Source organism: Pipistrellus kuhlii, unplaced genomic scaffold (assembly GCF_014108245.1).
Source record: "Pipistrellus kuhlii isolate mPipKuh1 unplaced genomic scaffold, mPipKuh1.p scaffold_m20_p_3, whole genome shotgun sequence".
NCBI lineage: Eukaryota > Metazoa > Chordata > Mammalia > Chiroptera > Vespertilionidae > Pipistrellus > Pipistrellus kuhlii.
In genome coordinates, this window is record NW_023425529.1 from 107843393 (window position 1) to 107866956 (window position 23564).

General features: G+C 34.5%; 2 long non-coding RNA genes and 1 pseudogene across 19 annotated transcripts in view; 2 read left to right on the top strand and 1 right to left on the bottom strand.

Annotated features, from left to right (window-relative positions):
- Window positions 1–4604: 4604 nt before the first annotated feature.
- LOC123653249 lies at window positions 4605–7772 on the bottom strand. The gene is made up of 2 exons (XR_006742938.1): window positions 7402–7772; window positions 4605–6423 (listed from the first exon to the last, which is right to left on the bottom strand). It is a non-coding gene; the product is annotated as an uncharacterized LOC123653249 (long non-coding RNA).
- Window positions 7773–8006: 234 nt separating this feature from the next.
- LOC118730859 overlaps window positions 8007–23564 on the top strand; it is a 43185-nt gene continuing 27627 nt past the window's right edge. For all 18 annotated transcript variants that reach the window (XR_006742929.1, XR_006742934.1, XR_006742927.1 and 15 more), the window contains exons 1-2: window positions 8007–8167; window positions 13817–13911. This is a non-coding gene — a long non-coding RNA (uncharacterized LOC118730859). The remainder of the gene's footprint in view (window positions 8168–13816; window positions 13912–23564) is intronic.
- Window positions 14962–15028, top strand: LOC118730933 (annotated as a pseudogene).

Sequence of the window (23564 nt, forward strand, 5' to 3'; positions counted from 1 at the left end):
CCCATTTTTTAATTGGGTGGTTTTTCTTCCTTTTGTTAAATTGTATGAGTTCTCTGTAAATGTTGGAGATTAAACCTTTATTGGAGATAACATCAGCAAATATATTCTCCCATGCAGTAAGCTTTCTCGTGCACTGCTAGTGGGAATGCAGACTGGTGCGGCCACTATAGAAAACAGTATGGAGTTTCCGCAAAAAAACTAAAAATGGAACTCCCATTTGACCCAGTGATCCCACTTCTAGGATATATCCCAAGAAACTAGAAACATCAATCAGAAAGGATATGTGCACCCCTATGTTAATAGCAGCACAATTTACAATAGCTAAGATTTGGAAACAGCCTAAGTGTCCATCAGCAGATGAATGGATTAAAAAACTGTGTTACATCTACACAATGAAATACTATGTTGTGTAAAAAGGAAGGCACTCCTACCATTTGCAACAGCATGGATGGACCTGTAGAGCATTATTCTAAGCGAAATAAGATAAATATCACATGATCTCACTCATTTGTGGATTATAATGAATAACATAAACTGATGAACAAAAACAGATCCAGAGACAGAGAAACATCGATCAGATGCTCAAACCTTAGAAGGAAGGTAGGGGAGGGTGGAGGTAAGGGAGAGAGATCAACCAACGGACTTGTATGCTTGATATAAGCCTAACCAATGGACACAGACAACAGGGGGGTGAGGGCATGAGTGGGAGGTGGAGGTGGGGAGGGGGGGAAATGGGGGAACAAGGACATATATGTAATACCTTAAACAATAAAGATAAACAACAATAAGAAATAATAAAATAGCATAATACTTAACAACATATTGTAATAAAAGTTATGTGAAAAAAGATTCTATGACTCCAAACCTGAATAGGTTAAATTTTCTTTATTAAGCTCTTATGAAAATTACATTATTTTAAAAACATTTCAAAGCATTATTTTTAATATTTAATCTAAGGCCAGCATTATCACACTAATTTTTTAGAAAGTAGATAACTGCAACAAATGGGTTTATCCATTTCCAAATATCCTTATTGGTAAAAAAAGGGGGAAAGTACAAACTTCTTCAATAAATATTAACCATTATTAATTGTAAAGGGATTTTAGATCAATAGCTGGTTGAGTCTGTCTCTCATTTTAATACTCTAACACTAACTCTTACTCTTCTCTCTTCCACATTTAGAAGAACCTTATAATTACAATGGGTGTACTCAGCTAATCTGGGATAATCTGTTTTTAGGCCATCTGAGTAGAAATCTTAATTTTATTTGCAACCTGCCATATAACATAACAAATTCATTGATCCTGGGGCATGGACATCTTTGGGAGGACCATTATTCTGCTATAGATATAACTGTTCATACAGTTTTCCTCAGGATCTTACATCAGGCATCATCCATTTCTGAAGTTATGCAAACCATGTACATAAATCTAGAGAAAGGATTTCTAGCTTTCAACAAATTCTCAGTTTCAGAATCACTGGACTAGATCATAGAACACCCATGCTCCTTGGAAGCATAGTTTGGTGGTATCAACAATTCCAAATTTTAGATTGGCCTTTTAACATGTATATTTTAACTTTGACTAGAAAAAATTAATATGAGTTGAAAATTTTTGCTTAAGTATATTTTTGTCTATGGTTTTTAAATATATATTTTTATTTATTTATTTATTTATTTATTTATTTATTTATTTATTTTGGAGAGGAAGGAAGATGGAGAGGGAGAGATAGAAATATCAGTGATGTGAATCACTGATAGACTGCCTCCTGCACGCCCCTTAATGGGGATTGAGCCTGAAACCTGGGCATGTACCCTGACCAGGCATCAGACCCTGACCTCCTGGTTCATAGGTCTATGCTCAACCACTTGAACCACGCAAGCCGGGCATTCTCTGTGTGTTTTTAGACGGAATTATAACCATGCTAATTATACTTCTTTATATTTTGCACTTCATAACACTTTCCATGTTGATATGCATCATTTTGTGATGATGCTAATAGCAAATGCAGTAGATATTCCATAACTTAATAATATTCCTATTATGAGACATTTTATTCTCCTACCCCCTTTTTTTTGTTATTATATTTAATGCTTGAATGAGGCTCCTGTATAGATTTCCCCCATATTTCAGATTTATTTAACCCAGACTAGGTTCCTAAAAATAGAGTTTCTGAAAGGAAAAATAGGAATATTTTTATAACCCTTTTTTATATATCACTAAATTACTTTCCAAAAGTTCTGTTTTAATTTACATTGCCACTAGCCTTTCTTTACTAATACCACAAATGTGAGGAGGGTTGGTTTTTTTTTCATGTTTCTTGGATTTTCTATTCTGCTCTCCAGTACCCTTATTAAAGTAAATTTCTAAAATATAAATCTGATCATATTACTCATTGGTCTAAGGATTCCCAATTCCATCAATATAAAGGTGACATGCAAGGCCCTTCATGGTTTAACCTCTCTCTATCCACTTATCAGGCTTGTCTCACCTCCTCCAAAGGCACCTAGACAACAAATCACAGTAACTATCTGAATTTTCTTGAACCTCCCTGTTTTTTCATACTACAATGGTTCTGCTTTAAATGCTTCTCTGGCCTATTTCTACTCTCTTGGAACTAGGCTAACTCCAATCCTTTAAGGCTCCACTAAGGTATCCTTCAAGACAGCTCTATCAAGCTGTACTTCAAGACACAGCTCAATTGAAACCTCCTCCTGTAAAGGTTTTCTGAGCCACATACTCCTACCCTGGATTATAATCTCTTCCTCTATATTTATCAAACTATAACTTTTTTTAAAAAATTATGGTTCTATGCTCTGGTTTCTCTTCAGACCGCATAAATCTTTCGCCTTTTACTAAAAAATTATGGTTTTTTCATTAGACTTTCAACTCCTTGCTAACAGAGACTAGATTCATCTTTATCCAATTCTGCATGGTAAATGCTTGGTTAATGTGTGCTAGTACATATCAAACCCATCAAAACATACCTACATTTTGAGAACTGCTATTCCCACATCTGGGAAATCTTCCAATAAACAAACAAATAAATAAAAAAGTCAATTAGGAAAGGTATATGCATAAAAACGTTCAGTTCAGAATTTTTAACAAAAGCAAAATATTGGAAACAACTTAAATGCCAGAAATAAATGAATTGCAGAATTGGCTAAATGATATGAAATATGTAGCCCAGCCATTTGGAATGAAGGTTGTAAAAATGATATAGTAACTCAGATGTTTATGACATGTTAAGTTGAAAAAGACAAAATAATTTCACACTAAAACCCTATAAAAAATAGATGTATAGACATTAACAAAGGGAAAATGAAAAATGTGAGTTGTTTGTGTGGACTATGATTTCATTGCCTTTATTCAAAACTTCATGAAATTGCTATGACATTTCAACTATAATAAAAATGATTTAAAATTAAACCTATGCCATTAACATATATATATATTGGTGTATTCACACATATATATGCATATATATTCTAGCTTTGCCTCTGAAAGGTCCAAGGAGCAGAGATACCTCAGTAATAGTGAGCATACATAGCCTTGGTCTCTAATATAATTCTCCACTAAGAGGGCTCCTTAGAGAAAAAGTTAATCCCAGGGTGGGACAGGGTAAAGATAAGATAAACATGGAACATCTTATTATACCACAAAGTTAGGCAGTTTTTAAAAAAAATGATGTAGGCATGTCACAAAGACACATGAGCCAGACCAAAAAGTCTTCCCTCTAGCTAAATCTGGGACAATTTGAACAGCGAAATAATTAAATATTAGACTTAAATATTTAAGGGTGAAAGGTCATGGTATATGTAATTTACCTTCAAGTGTTCAGAAAAAATTACAAAATGTACACATATAAATATAGATAGAACATACACACTTAAATGGTAATTTTGATGAAATTGCTTATTAATTGCCAGGAAGAATAAAACAACAACACCTAACTATACAGTGGAATATTCAAGCTACATATGGATCATGTAATCAAAATTAACATCATCAGTGAGGGACAGATGGATATCATGTGCTTCCAGAAGTGATACCCTGAGAAAGACACATGCCATCTGCATAGTAATCCAGTTGAACTGCATAACTCAATCTGATCATATGGAAACATCAGACAAAAACAAAATAAGGAATGTTCTGTTAAAAATGAGGGTGGGGGGAAATAGGGGTGGGGAGACAAGCTGTATTCTTCAAAGATGTCAAGGTAAAGTTTTTTTTTAAGGCTATGAAAATGTTCCAAAATAAAGGATGTAGAGTCAGGACAACTAAATGCAGTACCTAATCCTATACTGAATCTGTCCTGGAGGAGGAAATGCTATAAGAATCAACCTACAAAACTGGAATATCATGGCAGATTAAAATATTACTTCAATGTAAATTTATGAAGTTTATAAGAAATATACTCTCAAGCATTTAGGAGTGAAGGACATGATGTATACAACTTAACCTCAAATGGTTCAGGAAAAAAGAAGTTTAATGACACACATAATAGTGAAAAGAGAAACACTGTGCATAAGAGGAAGCAACTGCCTTCCAATTTTTTGTAAATTTAAAGTTATTTCCAAATAAAAGGGTTCGTTGGGTTTTTTAAATTAAATTCCCCTCAGAGAAATAAGACCAACAGGAAAATGAAAGGTACCCATCTAAATAAGTTTTTTTAAGAACATTCAATAGTGTATAGCAGTTTTCAAGTTACCGTTCAAGCTGCTTTCTTCTTTAACGGTCTTCATTCTTTCTTAAAATATGAACATATTTGTAAATTTCACAATTTTGTCTAAATAATTTAATATGTTGAAGCCAACATACCATCATCCACCCTACATCTTACATCCTACATCCACCCTAAATCCATATTTAGTATTTGTTGACTGCATTCTAGTTTCCACCTAAAACTTCGAATTTTAAATTATGACTTCAGTTCTACTGTCAGGACAAGTAAAGAGTATGCAGAGACACAAACTCGATAGATGAAAGGGGTGAGGGAAATGAAAAAAGCTGAAAACTGCCTTGAGTACCTAAAATAATCAAGTTCTTTCTTTTCATAAAGTACATCATTCTGTAGAGTCTTAAAATTTGGAGAAAGTATTCTTACTAGTTTCTTTCCTGTGAATTTATGGTCTAAACGCTTTATTTTTTTTTTCCTTTGAAATTCAACTCGGGAATTTGCACCCCCTTGTGGTCAAATAAAACTTTTCATTTTTTTCAATTGAACTTTTTATTCAGGCATAGGAATCATGTTAACTTGATTTTCCCCCCTGCCATTTTAATGAATCAAGAGCTTTAAATATTTTGGGTTTATTAAAAAATATTTTAAACAAAATAGCTTAAATCTAAAAGTAACTTCCATATAAACTTTAGTCTGTGCAAAATGGAGATCATAATTGCACCCACCTCTAGCGTTGTTATGAGGATTCAAGTGAAAATTGCATATATACTTAGCACAGTACCTGACAGAGTAGGTACTCAATGGTATTATTTATAAACATTATCAATTTCATATTGTCATTCTCATGACGGACTATAAAAAATTTACCAATTCATGAAGTTCAATATAGTCTTGAAAATAAGTTCCCCAAATATATCACTTATCTAGACTTCCCCTAGCTGATTTTTCCCAAAGGTACATTATATTTTTAAAATACAAATAATATGTAATTATCTCTGGATTACAGAAATTTGGATGGTTCTTATTTTATATATTTTAGACTGGCCTGATTTTTTATTTTTTTTTAACATTTAGAAAGAGCAATAAAACCATTTTCCAGGTTACTCGTATACAAATTACTATCCTTATTCATCTGACAGAAATCATTACTCGTATTTGGCAAAAAACATAGATCAGGCTAATTTATCATTTTAAAAGACTCTTGAACATGAATGCTAATTCCTAATGACTAACTACAATTTGACTTTTAAAACATCTCTTAAAGAAGCCATTTTGAAAGATCAATGTTAAAGACTATTAGTTGATATTTACCAATATACCAAGCACTGTTCAATGCCTTAAATATAGTAGCTCATTTACATCGTTACAACCATTCAACGAGGCACTAGCCTTACTGCTTCAACAGAAAATCAAAGTCAGAAAAAGTAACTCCTGTAGGGTCACAGCTAGCAAGTAGCAGGGCTGGGATTCAAACCCAGGCAATGTGATTCCAGAGTCCACTTACTTAACCAGTACCAAAGTACCTACAGATATAAGATGCACATACTACTTAGCCATGTTACTTTTAGATCTGAAATTACTAAAATTCATTCCTTTTTCAATTGTACCTTCATAATGCAAACGTGCCAGCCTTCTTCCATTTCCTCACTCCTTAACACTTCCTGCACTTATATATTCATTGTTTTAACCTTCACAATGATAATGTCTTCATATACTTAAACACAAGTTGTTTTGCAACAAAAACTGGAAGGAAAATAACAACACAGCAATACCCCAGATTTTAAACTCTTGGGTTCTTTAGAAACTGCATTATAATTTGGAATCAGGAAAAGGTAAGCAATCAAAAATAATCTTAAAATCTAATAATTTCAGATCAATTGCAGTTTAAAAAATTTTTTTTCCATCTTAACTAGCCTACTGGCAGCAAGGATAATTCTACCAAGCAAATGAACTACTGAAAGGAATTTTTAAGGAAGGTGTTAAAATACTGACAAGTTCATCATCATTTTATTTAATCACAGCACCTCGTTTTTAAGGTGAACACAGATTTGCCTAGGTCTTCTGCTTCCATTTACTAGTTGTAACACTTGGGGGCAAATTTCTTGATCTGAGTCTGGGGTTTCATGTGTAAAATGAGGACATTACCTACTTCTTATGGCTGTTGTGAGATATAAACAGGATCTATCCATAAATAGTTTAGCACCGTGCCCATCACAAACAATACGTGGTAAACTAGGTATTATTATTTTATTAGTATGTCACACAATGGAAACCCTTGTGCTAGATTCAGTTCACTTAACAGGCTTTTTTTTTTTTTTTTTTTTTTTAATTTACTCTATGTGACACCCATAGATTGCCCCAACCTCTCCCATACTGAGAGAATGCTTAAGGATAAGTACGATGTTGAGGTAAACTGGATTCGACGAAAGCGTCTTTGCAACAGGACCGGGGAGGATTATAGCAAATACAACAAATTTAAGTACTCCTAAACTACACACACACACACACACACTGTCGTGGAGCAGGGGAAACCACGCCTCCTGTATGTGCTCCAGTTGGATTGCACAGCAAGGAGAATGCCTCGGGCTCCAGAATCTGACAGATGCGGACTCATCCACATGCTTGCTTTAACCTTCACAATGGAAGGTTAATCACCTGGCAAATTACTTAAAATCTCTCAGCCTGGGTCTCCTGGTCTGCAAACAAAATAATAGTACCTACCTCATAGAGTTGTTCTGAAGCTTATGTGCGATAGCTCCTGCAAAGCGTCGGCATACAGCAAGAGCTCTGCACACCGGTGGGGTGGCTAAGTGCGCGTGTATCCACCCAATACAGATAGATGGTCTGGGAGACACATTCCTCTGTTGGTTTAGACACTGGCAGTAGGACATTTTTCCTTTCGCTTAAGCTGCACCCTTATGTGTTTTCCTCGAACAGCAGACTAGATGCTTACAGACTGACACATCGCCTCTGGATCTTCAGGCCCACGGCCCCACCGTCTCCCTACCTCCGAGGCTGAGGAAAGGAGGACTTGCACGCACGCGCGAGGAACAGAGGTAGGAGGGCTGCCACCAAGGAAGTGCTGGGAGAGCCGGGAACAGCTGTCATTCTGCGCATGTGCAGGGAGGGAGCGGGCTGGGGAGTGGAAGGGCGGGGCCGGCGCGTGCGCAGAATGGTCGGGAAAGACGGAAGGGGGGCCGGAGGAGGTATTGACAGCTGTGGAGGCAGCCCGCGTTCCCGGCATGCCCCGGGGCGGCGGGGTTGGCTCTAACGAATTTGAATGAGGAGCCTGAGCGCTTTCGGCGCCATTTTCGAGTGCTGCCTGAGCCCGTCAATCTAGCGGGAGAGATGGGATAACCTGTCCGACCGTCTATCGCCGATAGGACTCCACCGAAAAATATCACTAAAAAAACAAAAAAAAATCCCCACAAAAATTTACTTCAAGCCATGGGCAGTTCGCGGAGCTCGGCCAGGGCTGGCGCTGTCGGTAAGAGACTGAAGTAGCAGAGCGGGACTCGGGAGGTGGCAGTGGGGGGACTGGCAGGCGGCGGGGCTGCAGGGAGTGGGCACCGGGTCCGAATTCATTTAAGTCACGAAAAAGAGCGGGGCGCAGGGTCGGGGGTAGCCGGGTGTGTGAGCGGGCGGCGGCGGGCGGGCGCGGCGGGAGCGGGCGCGTGGGGGAGGGGAGCTGCAGTTTGAGCGGGACGCGCCGCGGCCGCCGCCCAGGATCTGTCAGCGCGACCCCCCGGCCGGACGGCGCGCGGGGCTCGGCGGCCGCGGCGCCCTGACAGGAGCGGGAGGACCAGCGCCTCCTCCCCCCGTGGCGGGACCAAACGAGCCGTCTTTTACTGCCGTTTCCCCGGCCGGCGGACGGCCGTCTTCTCGGGACGGGAAAGTTAGGGTCGGCCGAGAACCGAGGACCCGAAGTAGCGGCGCCTCCCGCCCGCCGCGCTCCGACGCTGCCGCGCGCGGTGCCCTCGGAGCGGACGGGCTCCCAGCGCCCCGGCCCGGGCGGGGGCGGCGCCGGCCGCGCTGACAATCGGGGGTGACGGGGCTTTGGGGTTTTAGCGGGCTCCCGGGGAAGGTGCTGGACTTTCGCTTTTTGCTCGGGATCTTTGTCTTCTGCTCCCCCGGCGCTGTCCTTCCCGAGGGGTGGGGGGTCGGGGGGGAGGGAATAAAAGATGGGGCTCTGAGCCTTGCGCTTTCCTCCAAGTCACTTTTCTTAGAATACATTTTTCTTCTCTAATCGTTGATAAAAGCAATCTGTGAGGCAGCCCTGATGTTTTCCTGGGGAAAGTCTTTCCCGGGACAATTTAGCGGCAGTTTTGCGCCCCCACCGTTTCCTGGAGACTCCCTGACCCCGCGGCGCGGGGGAGAGGGATGCTGTTTGTCTTTCCCTTCAGGGGTGCTTTTTTTGTTGTTTTTGTTTTTAGCTCCCAGTTTCTACCAATTCTTACTCCACAGCTCGGACGGTTTGAGCCGGTGACGGCTTTAAGTGATACTTCATAGATGATGACCTTTGTCAGTGCCGCGGGGCGGGGTGCGGGGCTCTGGGCTCTGGCCGCGGAGCCGCCCGCCCCGCCCGCCGCCCCCCCTGAAGTAACGGGGATCCATTTCTTATTTCTGTCCAGACGGGGGGAGCCGCCTTCGCGCAGAGTCCTTTCCCGTGGAGAACGGGAGAACGAAATGTGATGTTTTTTTCAAATTGTGTTTAACGGAGCGCCCCAAACCCCGGCCTCGTTATCCCCTGATTGGCTGGAAGAAAGCGGACTGGGGGATTTGAATGTTAAACGCTAGATTGTAATTCTCGACGAAAAAATTATATTTTTAGACAACGGAAATAATTACAAAACGTTAATACGGAGAGTTGAAAAAAATGAAAAAGCTGGTGTTTAAATTTTGGTTTCCCATTAAAAGAACTTCGAGTGATTCTGAATTATATATTAAAAGTAAAAATTGAGGAGACGATTCTCGCAAAATAGTAATTCTGCTGGCAGAAATTACAAGATTTTTTATATACTTGTCCCTGTTCTCTATTGGTTAAAAACGGAGTGAAGCTGTGAGATTGTTTATTTTTTCGACAGAAATTTTTCATCTTAAGCTACACATATTTATTAGATGCAGATTGCGGGAGAATGGGTTTATTTTTATAAGAAGAAATTTTAATTTTCTTAATGTTGACAAAGAGCTTTCTCACATTTTTTACAAAGATTGGATATATTTTTAAAATTTTTTCACATCTTTAAAATAAATGTTTTATTAAATCAGCCAATGTAGTGGGCTTAAAACTTTATTTATAGGAAATTTATATTGCTTAATTTACACAGTACAACACGTAAGTATGCACAGGTGCGTATATATTATTTCATTCCTTTGATAAATTTACTATGAAGAAAATATTTCGTACAACAATGGGTATGATGTGTATTATTTGGTAGGTTTTAAGTTGATTTTTGCTTGAGACAGTCATCTATATGCTTCTGTTTATTACCACGCTTGTCATTGCGTTTAATTGCAGCTTGATAAAAGTCCAGTGTGGTTTTCAAAAAAAAATTGTAAACTCACTGATAAAAAAAGATAACTGTTGATCCTTTTTAAAGTTTTTAAAAATTATTTAATAGAAATTTGCATCCTTTTATGAGTAGTAGTTGAAATTTTGAAACTTAGAATTTGTATTCTTACATTAGGTCAAATATGCATTAGGAAATATTCAAATGACAGGCTCTATATGACTTATATAAGTCTCTGCAGGGCTATAAATATAATTTATATTAATAAGTGGAATAACTGAATTTATAAATGGTACTATTTTATATTGCGTTCATAACAAGAATTGCATTTACAGAATCTATGTTCCTTATCTTTTTTTAAAAGCTGTTTTATTTTCAATCATATCAAAATTTCATAGAAAGTACTAATTATCCTTTATTAAATTTGAGTTGATGAAATTATAGGCAACCTCTTTTCTATTTTTAATGTAGTTTTACCTATGAATCCAGTTGTTACTTTTTGTTGTGTGCTTTTTTTCCCCTGTGGTTTTGTTTTTTCTGTTTTAATTTGCACTCAAATTATTATGTAACTTGGAGAATTTGATGGTATGGGGAGGCTTTCAGATTCCACCAAGTTGGTTAAATTTAAACATACTTTTTTTAGTATTTTGATTTTTTGGGTTTTTTTTTGGGGGGGGGGGTGACGGGTGAAAGATTGTCTTGCTTAATAAGATATTTTTTTAAAGAAGAGAAGGATTCCTTTATTTAAAACACTGCACTTAAAGCTTGAAAACACACTAGCATCTAAATAAAATCCACAGCACTCAAAATATTTTCCCTTTTATGTGATGGTAGATAAGGTTTGGGTTTTAGATTTATAGGCATATAGGTATGAGTTCCAACAGATACATATGATTACTATATTATGTATGTGATTGAATTTATTTTTTATTCTGTAAAGACTAGAAAAACCACAATACTACAGGAAAATAATGGTGGATAAAGGTGTTACTATAGTAGCTCAACTCTTTTTTAAAGCTATGTTTACATATTGGTGGAAGGAGAGGGAACTAGAGGAGGTAAGATATCAGTCTTCCTGTTAGCATTGATTTTAATTTTTGTCTTTACTGTTTTTAAAAATCCAAACAAAAATGCAGTTTTAGACTTTGTTTTAATGCTGTCAACTATCTTAGTTGTACATTTACAAAATGTACTCTCAGGTGTTTGTATATAGCACTGTATTTTTCTAATCAGATTAATATCATTTTTAATGTTTATCATGAACTAAAGCTAAAGATGAAAATTTCCAAATAACTTTCATATTCTGGATTCCTTGTATTATTATGTTTGGTATACTACATTTTTGGTTTTTGTATTGTGGAGACTTATTTATATTTTATTTTCTGTTTATTTATTGATATGTAGTAATAGTTCAGAATGTAACAAAATATTGTAGTACAGAAATACTGATCGGTTGATTTGGTTTACAAAAATAAAATAGCCAGATTATATTAATTATTTGTTCTACATGATACATAAACTTTCTCCAATTAAAAAAAAATCAGTATAAATGTATACACTATTTTGAAATTTTATTCTACAAAAAATTGTCTCTTATTTTTAACAAATTACTGGCCTAAAATTGGCTCTTGTCTTTTATTTTTTTTGTTTAATGAAGCATAATGACCCCCATATTGATTTCTTTTTAACCTGTTTTTAAAAGAAGCAGGCTATGAATCTGATTATAACTAGAAAACACATCTTAGAAAGAATTGTCATATTTTAGACAATTTTTGTTTTGTTCTTTTATTATTATTATTCAGCAAGCTTACAAACACTCTGGCCAAACAACTAATCTGGGCATGTAATTAGAACTCAAACTATGACTTGCTGAAATTCAGTAGCCCCTCTCTTAATACCAAAGAAAATCGGTAATAAAATACAACGATTACCTCTTTCTTTTAAATAAATGTTGAAAATGAGATTAAGCTGTTTGTATTTTTTTTTTTACAAGTTACTGTTATAGCTTTAAAGTTGATTGTCTTATTAATATAACATCTGTTTTATATATTTTTGTATTCATATATTTTTCTGATTATTTGCATATACAAATGACTGTAAAGCCTTCCTATAAATACTGCTTTTTGGAGGGGAAATTATTTCGATTTGCCTTCCTACCCCCCACTCCCCTCCTTGACTGTCTTCAAGATTCTTTAAAAGGTCTTCCTGTAAAGATAAGTTTTAAATATTCGAATTGATATTAAATACATATGAATTTAATTCTAAATATTTCTTATTAAGTTATGAGAAGTTTAACATATTTTTGTTTAATCCTGACTTATTTTACTAAAGAATTTTTGCACTAGAAAGACGTGGGTTCTAAGTATAAAAAATAAACTATTTTGTAATAGATTTGAGATTTGAGTTTCATTATTTAAAGATTTTTTTTACATCGTATTTTTTATCATTTGGTTTAATATTTGTCTTGTCTTTGAACTTCCTTTGTTCTTTATTATCTAGTATATTTTGTTTTCCTACTATGTAAAAACTTCACTTTTGGCATGGAGTACATATTGGTATCAACTACATTTTTTTGTGATTTTTTTAAAGCTAAACTACCTTAAGTTTTAGAATGCTCAAATATAGAAAACTTTGTCTACATCTTTGAGGAAGACTATGTAGTAATGATTTTAATTTTTAAAAATATCATGGTATTTAATTGGTGTTTGTGGGTTATGTGTGTGTGGTTTTTGCCATTAAATAATCAAATATTTGGCACCAAAGGAGTAAAAATTTACTTGGTTTTCACTTTTTTTCCTAAGCTATTTTTAAATAAATATGGATAATTCAGACCATTATGGTTCACTTATAGTATATTATAAATCTTTGGTAATTAAACAATTTAATATTTTTATATAGTTGATTGCCACTTAGTCAAGATATAGGTGAAACAAATTAAAAAGCCATTTATACATTTGGTTACACCATGTCTGCTTGGAACATTAAAAAAAGCATTGGCCCCATATTCATCTGTTTATTAGTTATATTTTAATTTGCTTAGAGAGTAAGTTCTAAATTTTGTCCTGTTAGAATTATAATGTCTTAAAATATTTGGAAATGTCAATATTATTGTTCACTCAGGATGGCAAAAGACAAAAGTTGAAAATAATGGTAATTTCTATAATCATTTAAAGTTTGATAATTTGGAGAGAAAGGTACTTGAAAGTTTCTCTCCATCCCTTAAGTTTTTTTTTTAACTGGGTTTTGTAAGTTTCAGAAGCACAGACAAACTGTATCTCTGGTATTTTCCTTGTGAGTCCCCTTTACCAGTTCTCTAACACCTACTTATGCACCTTCCCCTGCTACACTGCTTTGAAAATGAATGCCCTAAAGAGAAATGAAAGCAGAAGCATATTAATCTGATTTGAAGAGGCTTCAAATGATAGAGCATATCACAGGTGTTTCTAATCAAGTTATTTCTACTTAAATAACATTATTTTCAAGTTAGTGTGTGTTTTCTAACATATGCAAGATTGAGGTCATTTTGAAGACCTTACTACCTTTGTCCAGGGATCCACTGTGGAACTTCAGGAGGCGGAAATCTGTTGAGTGTCTTCATGCTATAATACATGACATTTTTATTGCAGGTTTTGACCTTTAGGAGAGAGCCAGTTGTGGAGAACAACCTAACTTCTTTGATTGAGCACTCACATAATGCACTGGAACATGTTAGGAGATTAAGGTATACTAATGAATTTTAGAAGCATACAATTTTATATCTTTTCAATATAATTGGGTTGCAAAATTGGTAAAGCTAGAACTTTTAGTGTTAGCTAAGTTAAAAATCAGTAAAGATATATTAATACATCCTGTGAAGTAGCCATGGTTAAGTACTCTTATTAAAAATCCAGATTCTTTTACATAGTTGATTGTATCATCTTGTATTAGGTCCAACACCAACTGAATTTAGTTAGTCTAAAAATAAATATATATATAGGGATTTTTCTTTTTTCCTCTTAGGGTTATTATAGTGTTATATATAAAAGAATTAAATTAACCTTTCATCTTATAAAATAGAAAGTTTCAATCATATGGAATTTGGTGCTTGGCTGTATAACAGGTTTAGTGGTCGGCAGAGCCTATAAAATTAGATAAAATTAATAGAATATTTTAAAAGCATTTAAAGATTCCAAGTAGTATTCTAACTAAAAGTGGCAATTTGGTTGAAACTGAAAAACCTACTTTCTTAAGTAGAAACTAGTGTCTGACTCATGGGTACTCCAAGTAAAATATTTAAATTGTTTGTATCAGAAGTTGCAAACTCCTTTAAAAATAAATGGAGAAATGCCAAAATTTCTAGTGACTTATTGTCTTTTCCTCCAGAAAACTTTACAACAGAATGACTTCCATAACATATTTATTTTCTTTGTAAAGGTTTAGTTGAAAATTTTGTTTACTTAGTTAATAAAATTCTTGGTTGTTTTCTAAATGATAATCTGGTATAATGAAAATGAATTTAAACGGTATTATGATTTTTTAAAAACTATTTGCTACATAAAGTGAGGTTTACTAAAATGTAACATACTATAGTTTTCTTTAAATATTTTTTCACCTAAAAATATTTACTTTATATACTAAGATAGGAATTACAAAAATGAGGTGTGTTTTTTTCCCCACGAGAAAAGTGTAATTTAGTCTTAAGAATAAAGTGTAATTATCATGCTCATAAAACTTTTATCTATAAACATCTTTACACATTATAAAATATTTTTAAAGAAAATTCTCAAATGTCATCGCTTCTCGGCCTTTTGGCTAAGATCAAGTGTAGAAAATTCTCAAATGTATGTTTAAGAATTTCTGAACATTGAGATATATAATATCAAAATACTAAAAAGCTAATGTTGGATATTTCTGTAGAAATAGATATTAGATAGATAATCCAGGAATGTGAATCTATTAACAGTTAAGGTTAAATAAAATGTTAAAAATTAAATAGAAATTAGTTTAATATAAGGGTGAAATTCAGATGTTGATGTCAATATACTGTAGGTGATTGAGATAAATACATAGTATTAAAATGTCTTCATAACTTTGATTTGAGAATGTTATGAAAAACCTGAGTTTAATTGGGAGGAAAATGAAAATTTGCTCCCCTTTAACTTAATCATTATTTTCCAGGTTAGAGAACTATAATGAAAAATAAAAAAATATGATTTCTGAATGTCTGAAGGAAAAAAATCCAGGATTTTTAAACCAGGTATCTTTTACACACAGCGTTATTTAATTAAACAAGTGAAGAGAGACAGCTTTTGCATTTATATTGTATTTTAGGACACAAATCCATAGAGTTATGCCTAATTTAGAGAACTTGTGATTTGTGTTCTTTGAAATTGTCAAAACTTATTGTTTGAACACAAATTTTTAGCATCATAAAATTGTCCATACACTGGCTTATAAACTTCCAAATTTTAAACTTAGTAAATAACATTTTAAAGAGTCAATGCAGATATTAATAGTTTTTTGTATTTAGTCACTTCTTATAAAGGGTCAGAAACTTTAATTTGTAGTATGTTATTTTAGGAGACATGTTAATAAGTTTTTATACTGCAGAGTGTGGTTGGTTATCTTTTAACTACCCCTTAAAGGACATTTTGTAAGGATTTTGGCTGTTGTAAATTTGCAAACCTGCTTATCTATAACTAAGCCTTGATATGTACTTCATTATGTCAGAATTTTGAGAAAAAATTTGTAATTTTTTTCCAGTGATAAACATATATCTTGTCCAAATATCTATATTTTTTGTTAAATGCATTTTTGGGGGTTTAAATGACATATGTTTTAAGAAAAAATTCTTAATTGTTTCTAAAATACAGCTATACTATCAGTGTTTCTATTTTGAAATAGTTATCCTTAGGATCTAGAAGGAAAATATTTGGATAAACTAGAATAGAGGTAATTTAACATGTGTATAAAGGGACTTGAAATTATTCATTATTTGTCATTGGTATATAATGCTTATTTATAAGGACAACTTATATTTTAAGTAACTTGTCAGCTATAACAACTTTATTTAATAGAGGTTTTATTAAAGAGTAGATACAATTATTTTTCTTAATAAAAAATGTTTATTTGAAGCAGTTTTGTATATGAGTATAGTTTGTTTTCTTTCTTGAGTAGGAAATTCATCCTAATTCTATTCCTTTTTTCTTTTGTTTAAATAAGATCTAATGCATCAGAATTACATTTTCGGATAAGCATTTTCAAAAGGCAATATTTAATGTGAGAATTTAATTTCTTTGTTAAACATCATTTTGAAGTAGAATTTACGTTCTCAGCAACACATACCACACTTTTGGTATTTCATTAACATATAATTTGGCTTATTTTTATTTTCCTATTTTCCTGGTTAGAGCACTTGGAACAGAAACATGTAGTATGTTTCAAAAGCACCTGCTGATACTGATTAATCCTCTGGTTAATAGTTTATTTATTACTGTTTGGAAATATCTTAATTTAAAAAAATATTTTTATTTTGCTATTAGTATTTTATTGTAGAGCCTTTATATTAAATACATATATTTAGAAGTTTTATTATCCTGTGACCTTCAGAATTATTTTTTATTTTTATTATTTGTTTCCTATTGAGCTTCTATTAAGCGGAAAAATTATGTTTTCAATTTGAGGAAAATAAAAGATTGGGTGTTTTCTATTTACAAAGTATTATAATCTGAATTTTAAATATTACTATATTTTATACTTTTATTTTAAAAAATATCAAACCTATCCTTTTTTACCAAGTATTTTTAAAAATGTATTAGCCCGTTCTAGCATTTATAAAAATTTTTATAGGTTTCCTAATTTTTCTGACTTTGAAAATATTTTTTCAGAATCAAAAATTTCCCTAGGTGTTAAAAGATATGAATTACTTTTAAGTATACAGTTTTAAGTTCATAAATAGCGTCACATTTAAATTTAAAGATAATTTGACAGAACAATTATTTATCATATTCATCATTAATTTATGTTATGTACTAAGTTTTTAGTTTTGTGTTACATTTAAAGTAGATAAGTTACATGTAGAAATTTTTTAATAGTTGGGATTTTTGTAAACTTTGTGGGCTAAAAAAAAAACAACTTGTTTTTTTGTTAATAGTATCTAATGTGAAACATATGGTAGTGATTAACTGGGAACCTGGAGCTTTTTATAAGCAAAATATAATTTCATTTCTTGGTTAAAATGTAGATACTTTCTTATTCTCCTGGAGACTAGCTACAGAAAATAACACTGTGTGAATTTACCCTGAGCCTGAGTAATAAGACAACCTGAGAATTTTGGTAATTGAGCAGTTAAATCTAACCTAGGAGTTGCAGATCATTACAGGTCATTAATTTATTTTCTGAGATACATTAATAGGTGCCCTTTCTAAGCAAAACACCAATCAATTTTATCTTCTTGTCTTCCCATCCTGCTTTTTAAAGAAAAAATTCCTTCTAAATAAGTATATTGTATAATGATGTAAGCAGACCTCCTAGATAAACTGAACTGAATCTTTTTTTTCCTTCTTACTAGTTGTATATGCTTTTCTCAGTTTTCTGCTTCAGCAGCAGCAACAGTGAATAAACAAGTATCACCACAGCCCTTATTCTTGTCCCTTATAGTTGGAAACAGGAGCTGAGAGATTGCTTCTTCTACTCAGCTGTTGTACATAATAGCATCAAATATGCAATAATGGTGGCCAAAAGAGCCTAAACCCACCAGTTCTTAGAGATTAGGTGTGACAGGCCTGTCAGTGTAACCCTATGTAGTATATTGAATACATTCATTGACAAAAAGATATCTTCTCAGAGGAGCATAAAGAAAACCGTAGATACTTACAGTTTTTAGACTCTTATTATTTTTATTTACTTAATGTAATTTTCACTTAGTTAACTTTCCTGTTTGAATGTAAACTTGTCTTGCATCTGAAAGTGTGTATGGTGTTTCAAGTTTTTTACTTTTTAGCTGGTAAACTGGAAAAATTAATAATTTCTAATAACACAAATTAGGTAATATTGAAGAAAGAAAAGTTGACGGTGGCCATAAAGGAGTGTTGCTCTTTTCACATTGGGGCCTTATTCCGAACCCATATTATTTTCATTTTCTATAGCCCAATCTAAACAAGGCCAACTTATTGATTTCTCTATGACTAAAAAGAATACCACTCTATACTACTTAGTATTGTATATAACTAATACAAAGCATGCTGCAGATAGAAACTCATGTCTGCTTTTTCTTACTGGTAATGTCTTATATCTGGAAAATTCAGATAGAGATAGGACTTTGTAATTTCAAATAGTATTAAAGAGTGTTTTTATAATTTAACACGATTTGAATTTGCACAGGTTTGTATCACTTAAATATCTATATTTTCTCATCATTTCTATCTAAATCATTCCAGTAGGTTGTAATAACAGGGAACTGAATATTGGGTTTCTATTAAAGTACTTATTTCATTTGTAGCATTCTTGCTGGGAACTACAATGACATTTTATTTTAGTGTATGAGCATAATGTCTTAAAGTCTGACATTTGCAGTAGCATTTCTTTAAGAAGGTAACAAACATCCTCATTAAAATCACAACTAATCACTCTCACTCTTAATGTTTTTCTCTTACTAATTACAGTAAACTAAGAATATTAGTTCTCTAAATATTATTAATAAAATTTTGTTGGAGTATGTGCTTGGTTATCTGAAATGATAAATGATCCCACAACTTAGTTTAATGTTGTGAAGTCAAACATATTCAACCAGAAATTGAGATTACTGTTTTGCTAATACTGAACTTTTTTCTTTAATATGTTGATGTAATTTACAAAAAACAATTAGTGTTAAATGACCCTTAACCAAAAAGTGAGTTACATAACCCTTTATATCAAAAACACCTTGTTTTTACTACTAATTACTGTGTAAATTGTCTGTGGACTACCTGTACCAGAATAACCTAGAATAAAACATTTTCCAGACCCGCTGAATCAAAATCTAAAGTTGGAGCTGAGGAATTTGTGTGTTTTTTCCAAGCTGTAATTTTTGTTTTGTTTTGTTTTGTTTTGTTTTGTTTTGTTTTGTTTTGTTTTTAGAAGCACTACATATGAGAAGCACTGCCCAAAAAGAAATGAGGGTGGATTCTTCACATCAATAAGCCATTTATATTTTCTGCTTTCTTTTCTCTTTGATCCATTGTGTATCTAAGTTCAGTAACTAATTATGAACTTTATCATTTCTTCCACAGTTCTAGATTAAGTCATGATATTTCTTAAGTCAGATGAGGAAAATATGTGAGCTTTATTTTTGAACAAATATCTTTGGCCAAATTTTATCTGTTCTATTTCTTTGGAACATTTAATATATCTACATTTGATGAATTGATCATTTAAAATTTTTTTAGTTTTCATCTGCATAGTAGCTCTTTTTCTTAAATGTAGTTTTAAATGTTGGAGAAAATACAGAAAGAGGAACTTTTTTTATACTGCTGTGGAAGCATTTGACAAAATTCTAATAAAGTTGAAGATATACTTAGGCTTGAACACAACAATTTTACTCCTAGATGTCCTACATAAACTAAGACGTCTGAAAAAAACCTTGTTTACTTTTGCTTTTCATAGGAAAAATTTTGAGAGCAAATTGAATGTTAAGTAACAAAAAATGATAAATTTTGACATAATCATATGAAGAACTCTTTGTTATATTGTTATTTAAGTGAAAGCTGTGTATATTGTTATAGATTAATGATAATAAGTTGCAAAGATCTACAATACTTTATACAAAATATATATGGTATGGTAACATTTATGTAAAGTTCGAAAACAATCCTGTATATTAAAAGCATAATATGTAAATTGGCTGAAAGGTGGAATGACCAGTCACTATGACATGCACTGAGCATCAGGGGGCAGACACTCAACACAGGAGCTGCCCTTGGTGGTCAGTGCACTCCCATGGGAGCGCTGCTCAGCCAGAACCGGGCTCATGCTGGTGAGCACAACAGTGGTGGCCAGAACCTCTACCTGCCTCTGCAGATGTCCCGTAAGGAGCAAGGGGGCCTGGACTGCAAGAGGGTCCATGCCAGGCTGAGGAGACAACCTCCCTCCCCCCGCCAGTGAATGAATCTTGTGCACCAGGCCTCTAATGATATATATTATTTTAAATACTTGAATTTATAATAATCATATAAAAGCATGCATAGGAAATAAAAAACATTCAGGATTATAATCAGGAGAGAGGGGGAATGGGACTCAACTATATATATAGTCTTTCTTTAAAATTTTAAGCAAGCACAGCCGGTTGTAGCTCAGCGGTTGAGTGTCGACCCAGGAACCAAGAGGTCACCAGTTCGATTCCCGGTCCGGGCATATGCCCAGGTTGCTGGCTCAGTACCCAGGGTGGGATGTGCAGGAGGCAGCCAATTGATGATTCTCATCACTGATATTTCTATCTCTCCCTCTTCCTTCCTCTCTGAAATTAATAAAAGTATATTTTAAATTTAAAGTAAGCATGGCAGAATATTAGAATTAAACACAGCTGGATTGGAGAGCAAGGGCTAAGATGTGGAGATTTATTTTGGTGTTCTCTTGGTTTTTCTTTGGGTTTAAAATGTTCAGGTTTTGATTGTTTTTCAAATTAATGAAACAAAAGTGCTATCGTGTGTGTGTGTGTGTGTGTGTGTGTGTGTGTGTGAAGATGTTCAAAATAAGATGTACAATTGGAATGAATGTTTCACTAAGCATAGATGGGTTTATTCTTTCTGATTGATCTATGACTTGTAGTAAGTGCTTAACTGTTATGTAAGAACAGTTTATAATATGTCCCACAGAAGTCAAACCTTTTAAGTTTCCAGAATTTTTTTCAATGTTTTTATTTTTAAAGATGTAATGTTTTCTTTTGCATACTGGCTTTTAATCCTTCCTACTCTTAATAACTAAAGGGCAACCATGGAAATAAATTTTATCATTACTCTTTCATTTACTCCTGCGTTCAGGCAATTTCACAACTATATTTTCTCTTGTTTTGGCCATAGATTATAACATTACTAGAGGCCGAGTGAACGAAATGTGTGTACTGGTAGGGTCCCTAGTGGCTGTCCACTGCTGGCCAGGGCCTAACTCCCTTCCCCATGGCCGGCCCAGCACCTGGTCGAACTCCTTGAAAAACTCCAGTCCAGAGGACAATTTGCATATTGCACTTTTATTATATAGGATTTTCAATGATTTATTTATACATATTTAAACTCTACCTTAAGCTTTGTATTTATAATAGAATTATTGAAATTGGGCACGGTGGTTTTTAGTTTTTGCAGTAGCATATATGTATGTGTATGTATGTGTGTGAGAGAGGTTGGTCAATCTTATGGTATGATCTTTTCCGGCGTATAAGACGACCCCCTAATTTTACAGTTAAAACATAGGTTTAGGCCTATATTCACTGTATAAAACTAACCCCCACTTCAAAGAAAAGACTTACTTTGCCGTCAAGATCTGCAGGTAATTTTTGTGTAATTTTGGTCTTTTGCCCCCGATTTTCAGTTGACTTTTTTTTGTTTCAAATGTCTTATACGCCGGAAAATACGGTATCTGTAATTATGATGTTCTCTAGAAACTTAGTGTGCTTCAAGTTAGACATTGAAGAATGAGTTTAAATTACACGTACATATTTGACTTTTACTTATTTGTTTTTATGATTTTTTAAAAATCTTTATTCAGATTATAGATGTTCCTCTCCCCCGCCACCTTAACTCCCCTCCACCTGGTTCCCACCCCACTCCAGGCCTCCCCCCAACCACTGACCTCGTCCATATGTGGAAGCTCTTTGTCCAATCTCTTCCCACACACCCCACAACCCTTCCCCCTGAGAACTGTCAGTCTGCTTCCTTTCCATGCCCCGATTCTATTACACTCACCAGTCTGTTCTGTTCATCAGGTTTTTTATTCATTTGATTTTTAGGTTCACTTGTTGATAGATATATATTTGTTGTCACTTTGTTCATAATTTTTTTTACCCTTACCTTTTTCTTCGTCTTTCTTTTCTTAGAGAATACCATTCAGCATTTCATATAATACTGGTTTGGTTGTGATGAACTCTTTTAGGTTTTTCTTATCTGGGAAGCTCTTTATCTGACCTTCAATTCTAAATGATAGCTTTGTGGGTACAGTAATTTTGGTTGTAGATTCTTGCTGTTCATCACTTTGAATATTTCTTGCCACTCCCTTCTGGCCTGCATAGTTTCTGCTGAGAAATCAGCTGACAGTTGTATGGGTACTCCCTGGTAGGTAACTGTTTTTCTCCTGCTGCTTTTAAGATTCTCTCTTTGTCTTTTATCCTTGGCATTTTAATTATGCTGTATCTTGGTGTGGTCCTCTTTGGATTCCTCTTGTTTGGGGTTCTCTGCGCTTCCTGAACTTGTAAGTCTTTCACCAGGTACGGGAATTTTTCTGTAATTATTTTTTCAAATAGGTTTTCAGTATCTTGCTCTTTCTCTTCTTCTGGCACCCCCATAATTCAGATATTAGTACATTTGTAGTTGCTCCAGAAGCTCCTTATACTATCTTCGTATTTTTTTATTCTTTTTTCTTTGTGCTTTTCTGGTTGGATTTTTTTTGACTCTTTGTATTTCAAAACTTGACTTGATTCTTGCATTCCTCTAGTCTGCTGTTGGATCTCTGTATATTATTCTTTATTTCAGTCAGTGTATGCTTAATTTCTGATGGGTCCTTTTTTCATATCTTTGAGAATCTCACTAAATTTCTTGGAGGTTTCTAGAAGATTCTTGAGTAACCTTATAATCATGGTTTTGAACTCTATATCCAGTATTTTGCTTTCATCCATTTCTTTTATTTGTGACTTGTTTCATTGTCTCCGCATTTTGGCTGCTTCCCTGTGTTTGTTTCTATGTATTGGGTAGCTGCTAAGTCTCCTTGAGTTGATAGAGTGGCCTGGTGTGGTAGGTGTCTTATAGGGCCCAGTGGCTCAACCTCCCCAGTCACCTGAGGTAGACACTCTTGGTGCACCCCTTTGTGGGCTGTTTGCACAGTCTTGTTGTAGTTACCCTTGATTGCTGTTGGTATCACTGGGAGGAGTTGACCTCCAGGCCAATTGGCTGTGATGACCAGCTTTGTCTACACTGGAAGATCTGTTGTGCAGGAGACACCCTTATGGGGCAGGACTTGCTTCAGTGGGGCTTTGGTGCTTACTGAGTCTGTCCCTTGAGTGAGTCTCTTATGGATGTGAAAAGTTGTAATCCAGTATGGTCTCACTCTGACCACTGGGTACACTGGCTCTTGGATCTCAAAGGAGGTGCAAGGTCAGCCTCTGTCTGGGGCCACCCAGCAGGAGCTACAGAAACATCTGCAGATTCCTCCTCT